This window comes from Lontra canadensis, unplaced genomic scaffold, assembly GCF_010015895.1.
Source record: "Lontra canadensis isolate GAN:19392208 unplaced genomic scaffold, GSC_riverotter_1.0 scaffold35, whole genome shotgun sequence".
NCBI classification, from domain to species: domain Eukaryota; kingdom Metazoa; phylum Chordata; class Mammalia; order Carnivora; family Mustelidae; genus Lontra; species Lontra canadensis.
In genome coordinates, this window is record NW_022631029.1 from 2566790 (window position 1) to 2579352 (window position 12563).

The 12563-nt window shown below is 48.6% G+C and overlaps 1 protein-coding gene across 1 annotated transcript in view; it reads left to right on the top strand.

Moving 5' to 3' along the window:
• The window catches only part of SLC27A1 (solute carrier family 27 member 1), a 30408-nt gene that overhangs the window by 2276 nt on the left and 15569 nt on the right, over positions 1 to 12563 (top strand).

The following is a 12563-nucleotide window of genomic DNA, read 5'->3' on the forward strand; positions in this document are numbered from 1 at the left end:
CTTCAGGGGGCTGGGCGATAACTTGGGGATCTCTGGGCAGCTGGTAGGGGTTCCAGAGAGCTGGAGCTGATTGGGAGGCTTGGTTATTTGGGGGTCTCTGTGGGGACTTGGTGACGGTGAGAGGCTTCTAGGGGCTCTTCAGGGATTCTTGTAGGTCCCTAGGGGCCCACGGTGGCGACCCAGTGGTCTTTGGGGGCTGCAAAGACACTTTGGAGTTTTTTAGGGCTTTCTCGGTGGGTGAGGGATGAAGGGGCTTCTTGAGACATCTGTAAGAGACTTTTAGGGTTTCTGAAGGGTGTGTGTCTCCTGGGGGCCATTTACCGATTTCTCTGGGGCCCGGGGTGCTCTTTGAAAGTTTGGGATCTGTACAGGATTTGAGGGGTTCAGAGTTTGTGGAGACGTTGCTGCGTATTCCAAGACTTGTTTTGGGATCTCCAGAGATCGTGATCTCTCACGAGGGGATTTTGGTGTCCTATGCGGGTTTCCTTGGAAGAAGGTCTCTGGGGTGTCTCCAAGGGGCATGCTTGAAGAAGCTTTTGGGGGTCCTCCTGGGGTGAAATAGGTGTTGCTGGGGATTCCCATCGCAATGAATCTTAATAACAACCCCCACATGGAATGCCTGAGCACCTGCTGTGGGTCTGCGGGGCTGATCCTCTCAGGTGAGGTGGGGGAACTAACCCATTGTAAGGGTAAAGAAACAGGCTCTGTGAGCAGCGGGGATGGGGTGAGTTGGGGGAAAGTTCCACTGCCAATTAACTGGTTCCGAACCTTCTATAACTCGTCCTTTTCTCTCCATGCCCTGGCCCCTGCCTCTGCCTTTGGTCTTTCTGACCAGATTTGACCGTGCCCTCTGTTCACACATCCTCCACAACCCCCATCCTCTGCAGGAGAAAGACTCAACCTCCAGCTGGACACTAGGTTCTGTGACCTACGCCAGAATCTGCCCACTCGCCACTCCCCATCTTCATAGATTCACCTGACCCTCACATCAGCATGCCTTGTCAGGCTCAGGATGTACCCCCTCTGCCTGGAACACGCCGAGCTTCCTTTTGCGTGGTGATGCTTTATGATGTTGCTACACTGGCCTTCTTGCTGGCCCTCAACATGTGCAGCCCCGGGGCCTTTGTACTTGCTCCTGTCTCTGCCTGGATCACTCTTTCTCTGTTCTTCCTTTTCATCACACCGTGGCTTGAATGTCCCCCCAAGAGCCCTCTCCTGACACTGTGTCCCTGTACGCCCTCCCACCTTGTTGGATTTTGGCAGAATGGCCAACATTTGCAGAGTGCTTCCTCCATGCCAACGCTAAACATGACTTCTTTAAACCCTCCCAGCAACCCTGTGATGTGGGTACTCTCTTGTCCCCATCTAACTGATGAGCAGACTGAGGCACAGCATAGTCTGGTCCCTTGCCCAGGGTCACACAGGGGGCAAGTAGTGGGGACAGGATTAGAACCTAGGCAGCATGACTCCAAAGCTTGACTTGGTGCCACCAGTAGCATCTGTCATTTGTAATTATCTGTTTTTAAATGCTTTCCAAAAAAAAGATTTATTTTTCTGGGAGAGAGTGAGCTTGAGCAGGGAAAGAGGCAGAGGGAGGAGCAGACTCCCCGCCGAGCAGGGAGCCCAGTGTGGGGCTCGATCCCAGGACTTCGAGATGAGGACCTGAGCCGAAGGCAGCCGCTTAACTAACCGAGCCACTCAGGTGCCCCATCATTTGTAATTCTCTTACGTGTCTGATTTCTTGCCTTTTAATTCTTGAGTCTCTTTCTCCCAGCTAGGCTGGGGGCCCTGTGGGGGCACAAGGGAAGCTGTGTGGGGTCTTCGTGCCACCTTGGACGAACTGGCTTCCACATAGGGTGGCACATGGCAGGAACATGGGCTGTGTGTGTTGGCTGGCAGCCCTTTTCTGGCTACCGTGGGCTTGTCTAGGCCCCAGCTGTGCCTCACTGATCCTGAGTATCTGTGCCTGGTTGTGTTCCCCCGGGGATGGAGTAAGAGCTGGGCTGACTACAACTCCCTGACCTTGGGCTTGACACACTTTTCTGTAGGAGACAGCCTCAAAGATGGCCCAACCGCCTGGTCTTCACTTTCATATGATCCCCCCCATGCTTTGAGTGTGGACTGGATCTAGTGACTTGCTTGCCATGGATAGAATACAGCAAAAGTACTAGGATACTATACCCAAGATTAGTAATAAAAAAGAATGTGGCTTCCATCACCAGTACTCTCTTGGATCGCTCCCTCCAGGAAAAGCTGGCTGCCTTGATGCGAGGCAGCCCATGTGAGTGAACTTGGAAGTGGATTCTGTCCCAGTGAAACCTTGAGATGACTCCAGCCCCAGCCAGCACATAGATTGCAGCCTCACAAGACACCTGGAGCCAGAACCACACAGTTAAACCCCTCCTGGCTTCCTGACCCTCAGAAACTGGGAGATAAGGAATGTTTCCAACTGGTAATTGTGGAGGTGATTTGTTACACAGCAATAGCTAACTAATGTAGCTTGCGTAGCCCTCTCTAGGGACTAGGATCACAATCCTAGAAAGAAGGAATGCCTACTAACCTCACTTTATAGGCTGGTGTACCAAGGCACAGAGAGATGAGGTCATTGACCTAGGATGCACAGCCAAGGAGGACTTAGGGCACTGGGGTCCCTGTTCTTAGCTACTGTGCTGTGCTGGGAGTGGTGGGGGGCCTGCACTGAGACCTGGGGATCTTCTCCCACCTCATCCCATGTCCCATATTTGTGGCCTGAAATCTGATCCCGTTTATTGAGTTGGTTTCTGTCTGTTCTGGCGCTCTGGGGCTCGAGGTGAAAACATGAGGGGGCAGAAGGAATAGAAAGAAGAGAAGGGTGAGAAGAGATCTCAGGAAGGGCTCAGAGGTGGACAGTGGCTTCTTTGTCTCCGGGTAGGGGTGGCTTGGGCTGCTGCCAGGTGGGGCAGCCCAGGCAAGTGGCTAGAGCTAAGAGCACTGGAGTCCACTGCCTGCCCACGTGGGCGTGCTCCGGAGAAAATGGGGGCGAGGGCAGGACGGGACAGGTGGTAAGGGCTGGGCCTCGCCCTGGGTGCTCATGTACCCTGATCATCACTAGCTCCAGCCTCAGTGCCCGTTTCCTGGAGTGTCACCTATGAATGGGGGCTGTGGGGGCGCTTCTTGGCTGGAGCTGCTTGCTCTGGTTCCCAGCCTTGCTGGTGGTCCTTTCCCCATGGCTATAAAAGTAGTGCCAGCTCCTGGGGTTCTTGGGGTGCTCTGTCAAGTTTATTCATGGCAAACTCTTGGAGGAGAGCTGGGTACCCAGTAGGCACTCAAATGCATTCGTGCTGGCTGCCATCAGCTGGTTGGGGGCAGGGGGGCTTGGCGGCTGTGTGGGTTGGATGGTTGGGGGCTGGGTGGCCAGAGCCAGCGTGTCTAGCTGTGGACCTCAGCTGTGCCCCTTGCTGGCCCCAGGAGTCGTACCCTCTGAGTCTCACTTCCTCCCTCTGTAAAAATAGTCGTTGTGTGGTACCGCCTCTTCAGGAAGCATGCGTTGAACACCTGCGTGCAACATGGGCACTTGGCCTGCCTCATGGTACGTGGTGAATACTTTATTAATGCTTTGTGGCAAGCCTGTGGAGGAGCAGCAGGCTCCCCCTGCTGGGGCCTGGTTCTGGGCTATTCTGTCTTGACTTGCTGGCTGACCTTGCGCATGTGAATTCACCTCTCTGAGCACCCACCTCATCCCATCACCTGTCACGTGGAAATCTTAGGACCCTACTTTGGAGGGTGCCCATGAAGTTAGCTCAGTGCCTGGCACACAGTAGGTGCTCAATAAATGCTAAGACTGCTCATCTCATCTACTCTGTTCACTGTTGAATGGGTGAGATATCAGGATCTGACCAGGGAGGTGGGTGAATTTTTTTTTGTTTGTTTGTTTTATTTTTTTATTTTGTTTTATTTTTGTTGTTGTTTTTTATTTTGTTTTTTTAAATTTTGTTTTATTTTATTTTATTTTTTTGATTTTTTATTTTGTTTCGTTTTGTTTTATTTTGTTATTTTTATTTAAGTTTTAAAAAATTTTGTTTTATTTTATTTTATTTAAATTTTTAAAGATTTGATCTATTTATTTGTCAGAGAGAGAGAGAGAGTGTGCGTGCGCATACAGGCAGGGGGAGCGGGAGGCAGAGGGAGAAGCAGACTCCCTGATGAGCAAGGACCTGGGTATGGGACTTCATCCGAGGACCCCGGGATCATGACCTGAGCCGAAGGCAGGCACTTAACCGACTTAGCCACCCAGGTGTCCCGACAGGCATCTTTTAATATTTTGTGTTTACTTGTTTTGTGTAATAGTCAGTATATAACCCATGGCACAAAATTCAAATTTTAGAGAGAGGTTTACAGTGAATGTTGTCCTCTCTGCTGCCCCCAGCCCTGCAGTTTCCTTCCTCAGAGGCATCTTCTGCCACTTTCCCAAGATACAGTTAGAAAAATCTGCACAGGCCCACCTGTTCTTTGTGCCTACAGACGCCCTCATGTTTTCCATCCTGTTTCTCACTTGGTGCTTTCTTTCCATTTTTACTTGTAATTTTTAATTTTATTAAAGTCACGCAAGCTTTGAGATGAAAGCCTCTGAGTCTTCTACCTTGAGGGGCAGCTGTGTGCCCCACCTTTCGGCCACACCCACACTTTTCCTTCCCTACCTGGAATGACTCTTACTTCTTGTCTAACTCCTTTGGGCTTGTACTCCGTGTCTCTAAATGGGTTATGTGATGATATCTGCATTTTTTCATTTGGACACTTGATCAGTCGTCTCCCTCCATGGCAGACAAGGATGTGGCACCCCTTTATCCCCCTTGTCATCACGCTCTTCCTGTCCCTCTACATGCATGTACGCCCCGCTCCCCAACAGACACATGTTTTTCCATACCTTCATTGTCCCAATGTTATTACAGTCGATTCTCATTATCTGCGGTAATTTTGTTTTATAAAGTCACTGCAAACATTGGATTAACAAATATTGAACCATCATTCCTAGGGCAAGTACAGGGTTAGGGTTCTGCAAACCTTTGGTCACAGCATTTTTATCAACCAAGCAATACATAACCTTGTTTTATGTTTGTTCTATTTAGAGACACCTCGTGGGGCGACTGGGTGGTTCAGTGGGTTAAGCCTCTGCCTTGGGCTTAGGTCATGATCTCAGTGTCCTGGGATCATGCCCCTCATTGGGCTTTCTGCTCAGCCAGGAGCCTGCTTCCCCACCCCCTCTCTGCCTGCCTCTCTGCCTACTTGTGATTTCTGTCTGTTAAATAAATTTATAAAATCTTAAAAAAAAAATAAAGACACTTCATTTTATATATATTCCCCCCCTCCTTTTTTTCTTCAAAGCAAGCTCTGTGACCAGTGGGGCTTGAACTCATGATCCCAAGATTCAGAGTTACATTTTCTACTGCCTGAGCCAGCCAGGTACCCCCATAGTCTTTTTACTTATCTATTTTTTTAAAAAGATTTTATTGATTTATTTGACAGAGAGAGAGCACAAGCAGAGGGAGCAGCAGGCAGAGGGAGAAACAGGCTCCCCACTGAGCAGGGAGCCCGATGTGGGGCTCAATCCCAGGACCCTGGGATCATGACCTGAGCTGAAGATGGATGCTTAATGACTGAGCCACCCAGGCACCCCCGCACGCCCATCCCCGCACCATAGTCTTTTAAAAGAAATATATATTCTTGACTCATTACCAGTGAACTTATGGCCAACAGCATTATAATTCACACCTGAACAAAACTTTCTAAGTAAGGCACATCCCAGCCTTCTTGCCCTTAGAAACACTAGAGAGCACTTTAGCATTATGCCTGGAGGCCCCTTTAAACAGCAAAATCACCAGCAAAAAGGACAAAAATGCAAAAAATGTGGCGCTAAATAGACCGCCAAAAGGATGCTTGTTTACAACATGAGCAGGAACAAGAAGGCCGAGTGTTGCCTTGTTTGACCTAACCTGGGAATGTGCACATTGGCAATGCAACTTATTTGCTGCTCTGTGTGTGTCCTCAAATGGCTGTGAAAGTAATGTGAATGTTGATTTTGGGGTTACAAATAAATTTTAGTGAGCAGGCAGATTTACAATGAAGAAATCTGTGAATAATGAGAGTTGACTATTATCCATTATTATAATTTGGTCAGGTCAGTAATTGGTGTTTACATTTTTTTTTTCAAGATTTTATTTACTTGACAGAGAGAGACACAGCAAGAGAGGGAACACAAGCAGGGGGAGTGGGAGAGGGAGAAGCAGGCTTCCTACTGAGCAGGGAGCCCGATGCGGGGCTTGATCCCAGGACCCTGGGATCATGACCTGAGTCAAAGGCAGTCCCTTAATGACTGAGCCACCTAGGCGCCCCTACATTGTTTTAACAGTAATAGTATTCTCACTCAGTTGAGCTGTCTAGTGTACTATGATCATTTTTTATTCTGTTAACAACTTTTGTGTATTTTCTTTGAGGTTATTGGTTGCCTTTATATTTGTTAGTTTTCTTGGTATTTATCACTACTTCAAGCCCAGACAACAGTTGTCTCTCTCTTCTCTCATGACTTTTATAGCATAAGATGGGCTTTCAGTTTCACCTTTTTGAAGAAGTCTCTCTCTAGTCTTCAAACTTCCCAGGCTAGGCTCGTTGCCCCCTGCACCTGGTGCATAGCCATCGTCTAGGCTTAATCCTAGCCACCATCCCGAGGATGGGTATTACTTCTTTGCCTGCTTGTGATCTCTGTCTGTCAAATAAATAAATAAATAAAATCTTTAAAAAAAAAATGGAATTAGCCCACCATCTTGAAAAGTCTTGGGTTGGATACCCTGCTTCCTGGATCCCTGGTGGTTTTTTTCTTTGTTTTACTCCTTTGATCTGTTGCAGCACATCCTTATTAGCTTTTGGAGAAATATGGATGAGAAGTTAATTTTTTTTAAAAGATTTTATTTATTTATTTGACAGAAATCACAAGTAGGCAGAGAGGCAGACAGAGAGAGGGGGGGAAGCAGGCTCCCCACTGAGCAGAGTGCCCAATGTGGGGCTCGATCCCAGGATCCTGGGATCATGACCTGAGCCGAAGGCAGAAGCTTTAACCCACTGAGCCACCCAGGTGCCCTAAGAAGTTAATTTTTTGAGACCCTTCACATATGAAAATATTTTAATTTCTACCATCACACTTGACTGATGGTCTGGGGATAGACTTCTAGGTTGGAAATTATTTTCCTTCAAAAATGAAGACATTTCTTCTCACATTATTGTTGAGAAGTCAGAAACCCTCCCAATTTCTGATTTTTTTTTTCTTTCCGAAAGCTTCTGGGATCTTTTCAAGATGGTGGGCTAATTCCATTTTTTAAAAAAGATTTTATTTATTTATTTGACAGACAGAGATCACAAGCAGGCAGAGAGGCAAGCAGAGAGAGAGAGGGGGGAAGCAGGCTCCCTGCTGAGCAGAGAGCCCAATGTGGGGCTCGACCCCAGGATCCTATGATCATGACCTGAGCTGAAGGCAGAGGCTTAACCCACTGAGCCACCCAGGCACCCCTATTTCTATTCTTTGTATGATCTTTTGGTTGGTTTCAGGTCCATGAAGTTTTCTTGAATGATACTGATGATTTACTTATGTTTATTTCCTTTGCTCTTCTTGGAACTCCTGTTATTCAGTATCTGGAACAGCATTTGGTTTGATAACTATTTTTTTTTAAGATTTTATTTATTTATTTGACAGACAGAGGTAACAAGTAGGCAAGAGAGGCAGGCAGGGAGAGAGAGGAGGAAGCAGGCTCTCCGCAGAGCAGAGAGCCCGATGTGGGGCTCGATCCAGGACCCCGGGACCACGACCCGAGCCGAAAGCAGAGGCTTTAACCCACTGAGCCACCCAGGTGCCCCTGATAACTATTTATTCTGTCTTTATGCTCTGCCATCCTTGCTGTAAAGGTTTCTTGTCTCCAGCTGGGTACCCTCATGGTCTCATGTTGGCTGCTGTGGTTCCAGCCATTACATGCCAGTGACAGCTTCTCTGGGTAGAAGAAAGGGAACATGGGACTGCTATGTTTCATGTTGAAGAGATTGTGTGAAAGTTGCTTATGTGTTGCAGGGAGGTGTATGCACTGGGAGTTCAAGGAGCTAAAGGGGTCACCAGGCAGAGCCTGATTTCCAGGGCTTTGAACGCTGAGCAGAGGAGTGTCATGTGCCCAGGGAAGGGTTCTGAGCAGGAGAGCAGCATGGTTAGACTGGCTTGCACCGAGGAGGAGGGAGGGTTTGGGGCAGCAGGGAGGGTTTGGGGCAACCAGGCCAAAAGTGGACTTGTTGCTGGACAGTGGGAATGGAAACATGGGCTCCCCTGTTTTAGGTGCTGGGGTGAGAACAGTGAGCAAGACAAGGATTGAAGATGAAGCATGGTGTACAGGCATATCTCATTTTATGGTGCTTCACAGATATTGTGGGGTTTTTTGCTTTGTTTTGGTTTATTTATTTTTTATTTTTATTTACAGATTAAAGGTTTGTGGCAATGCTGTGTTGCGTGTATCTCTTGACACCATTTTCTTCTCACATGAGCATTTGCTCATGTTGTGTCTCTGTCACATTTTCACATTTTGGTAATGTTTTAGCTGAAGAAAGGAGCTAAATAAAGTATTTTTTAAAAAAATTTTATTTATTTATTTGACAGAGAACACAAGTAGGCAGAGAGGCAGGCAGAGAGAGAGGATGTGGGGCTCGATCCGAGGACCCTGAGATCATGACCTGAGCCGAAGGCAGAGGCTTTAACCCACTGAGCCACCCAGGCGTTCCTAAATAAAAGTATTTCTTAAAAGATTTTATTTGTTGGGCACCTGGATGGCTCAGTTTGTTAAGTAACTGCCTTGGGCTCTGGTTGTGGTCCTGGGGTCCTCAGATCAAGTCCCATGTCGGGCTCCCTGCTCAGCAGGGAACCTGCTTCTCCTTCTCCCTCTGTCCCTCCCTGCCCCCGTCAAATAAATAAAATCTCTAAAAAAAAAAAAAGATTTTATTTGTTTATTCATGAGAGAGAGCAAGAAAGAGCGGCAGAGGGAGAAGCAGCCTCCCTGAGGAGCAGGGAGCCCAGTGTGGGACTCGATCCCAGAACCATGGGATCACAATGTGAGCTGAAGGCAGGTGCTTAGCTGACTGAGCTACCCAGTCATCCCTAAATATGTATCTTTTTGATTAAGATACATACATTGGTCTTTTAGACATAATGCTATCTATTGCATACTTAATAAATTAGAGTATAGCGTAAACATAACTTTTATATGCCGTAGGAAACAAATTCATTTGATCTGCTTTGTGGTGCTGTTTGCTGTATTGTGGTGGTCTGGAACCAAACCCACAATATTTCTGACGTATGCCTGTGCTCATTTCCCGTGGCACAAACTGGGTGACCTAAGACATCCAAATTTAATTCTGCTATAGCTATAGAGGCCGCCAGTCTGAAGTCAGGCTGTGGGCAGGGCTGGATCTTTCTGGAGGCTCTGGGGGAGACTCTCTCATGCCTGTCTCCTGGCTTCCAGTGGTGGCTGGTGCTCCATGGCAGTGCCTTGGTTTGAAGTTAGGTCTGCCCTGATCTCTGCCTCTGTTCTCATGTGGCCTTCTTCTCCGTGTCTGTGTCTCCTTTTCTGTCTCTTATAAGGACATTTGTCATTAGCTTTAGGGCTTACCTTAGTCCAAGAGGATCTCTTTAAGATCCTCAACTAATTAAGATCTACAAAGACCCTTTTCCCACATACGGTTTCTTTCACAAGCTCTGGAGGCCAGGACTTGGATATATCTTTTGGGGAACCACCATTCACCCTGTTGTGCAGGGAGTGGGGCCTGGCCCAGAGCAGAGCCAGGAGATCAGGAAGACTGACTATGGTGCTGGTCCAATTGAGTCATGGTGGGGCCTGGGCTGGGCTGCCGAGATGGTCAGATTCTGGCTAGTCTGCACTGGAGAAAGTCATTTGTTCTCTCCATCCCTGAGGACCTCCTAGGTGCCACACCCCATCTGGGCTTATGGGACACCATGTTCAGTGTGACATGCTGTGAATGTGTCTAAGTACTCCTCCTGTCCAGTGGAGCCCACAGTCTAGTGAGAGAGAAGAATAATCAAAAAGGCAACGAGGACATAATAAAACATCTGAAATTGACAAGAAGGCTTGAACATGTTGGGGGTGGGGCAGGGATCACTGGTGGCGACTTCAGCCAAGGTGATCAGGGCAGGGCCTCCGGCGCAAGTAGGCAGATGAGAGGAAGCAACCTTGCAAAGATCTGGGGAAAGGAAGAGGGAAGAGCAGGTGCAAAGCGCAGAGGCAGGATCCCGCTGGGCAGAGGAACAACGGATCCCTCTTATTCAACCCTTCTTCTTGGCTGGGCACTTAACATGCTTGACAGGTATTAGGCTGAGAATTGCATTGTTTGGGTGGCTGCTCTGGGCCCCACTTCCTGTTTGTAAATAGGGCAGTGGCAGGACCTACACTTTGGTGAGCTGGAGCACACTTTGGAGGTTGTTTGGTCCAGTCTTTGGACGTTCCAAGTAAGGAAACTGAGGCCTGTAGGGAGGGCAGGGTCTGCCCAGGCCCCCACAGCTTGTAGGCAGTCAAAGAGGCTTTGAACTAAGACCGTGAACTCTAGGGCACTTTTTTCTCCTGGGTTGTGCTGGGGCTCAGAGCTCCTGGACAGGTGCTTGAGAAATCAGCTCCGCCTCCTCCTCTGCCTCTCTGCCTTATCCCTGGGGGCTTCCTGGGCTGACCCCTGCTCTCATAACTTGCTTGTTCCTCTCTTTTCCTTGCAGGGTGAATACGAATGAAGTTGCTGGGTAGATAAAGTGCTAATTCCATTCTGATTTCTTACTCACTGTGCTTCCTTCCGTGGGGGAAAGGATAGCAACAGAGTTGGTTGGGAATATAGGATGTGCCAGGCCCCATCTTCAGCAATCTACCTCTGGCCTCTTTTCTCCCCACCATGACCTGGGAGGTGGGGGATCTTACTGTCTTCATTTGTCATGTCCCAGGACTGCTGTAACTGACCACAGACTTGTGGCTTAAAACCACAGGAATTTGTTTTCTTCTAAGTTCTGGCAACCAGCCATCGAGGTGTCGGCAGGCGTGCTCCCTTGGAAGGCTCTCGAGGGAATCCTCTCTTGCCTCTTCCAGCTTCTGAGGGCTCCAGGTGTCGTGAGGCTTGTGGCCGTGTCACCCCTGTCTCCTCCCCTGTGTTTCTGTGTTCTCCTTAAAAAGACACCTGTCATTGGACTTAGGTCCCTCCTGGGGAATCGGGATGACCTCGTCTCATATGCATCTCAGTTACATCTATAAAGATCCTACTTCAGAATGAGGTCACGTCTGAGGTTTTGGGTGGATGTGAATTATTGGGGACACTCTTCAACAGCCACAGTTGCGTGCAGACGGGGGAGGCGGGGCTGTGTTTGCGTAGCGTGGTAGGACACCATCATCGTCCTGTGTTTCGTGCCAGTACTGTATCCCCGGACACAATAGACAGGGTGCTTGCTCTCATAGAAATCAACATAAAATGCCAGGAAACCCATAAAGGAAGCTGGTCATTTCCGATTGTGATGATTGCTCTGAAGGAATAAAACGGGCTGGGAGCGTAGCAGTTACCCATCATTTCCATGGCTGCGTAGTAACAAATTACCCCAGAACCTAGAGGCTTAACACAAGGCTCAGTATTATTTCCTGTGTCTTCTCTGGGTCAGGAAGTCAGATGTCACCATTTTATCTGCTCTGCCAAGTCTGGGGCTTCCGCTGGCCGACTCAGAATCTGGGACCGGAATCACCCGAAGTTTTGTTCACTCAGATGTGTTGTTAGAACACCTGTACATGGGCTCTCCACATGGTCTGGGCTTCTTTGCAACTTGGTGCTGGGTTTTGAGGGCCACTGTCCCCAGAGAGTGTGAGAACATCAGTGTGCCTAGAGGAAGGGGGTGCTGTCTCGGTGCCCCCATCTCGGAAGTCACACAGCATCACTGCTGCTATGTTTTCTTCATTAGAAGTGAGTCCCTGAGTCTGCCCTTCCCAAGGGGCAGGGAAATAGGACCTGCCTTTTGAAGCGAAGACTGTCAAGGAATTTGCAGGCAGCTTCTCAAACAGCCATAGTGACCCAAGCTGGGCAGGGCAAGGAAGACCTCTCCAGGCAGGAGCTGGAGCTGAGAGGTAAAGGATGTGAAGGAAGCCTGATGAGACATCTGGGGCAGAATATTCCAGCAGTGGCAACTGCATGTGCAAAGGCCCAGGGGCAGGAACCTTTGCCAGGCTGAAAATCAGGGAAGGAGGTGAGAGGAAGCTGGAGGAATAGAGAGCAGGATGAAGTGGGCAGATAGATGGGGACTGGGGCAGGCGGGGCTTTGGAGGGTTAAAACATTTTTGTGGGGAGAGGGTGCCTGGATGGCGCAGCTGGTTAAGCATCTGTCTCCTGTTTTCCGCTCAGGTCATGATCTTGGGGCCGTGAGATCGAGTCCCATGTCTCAGCACGGAGCCTGCTTAAAATTCTCTTTCTCTGTCTCTCTGTGCCCCTTGCCCCTCCCCTCTTAAAAAATAAAAAATAAAAATAAATAAAAG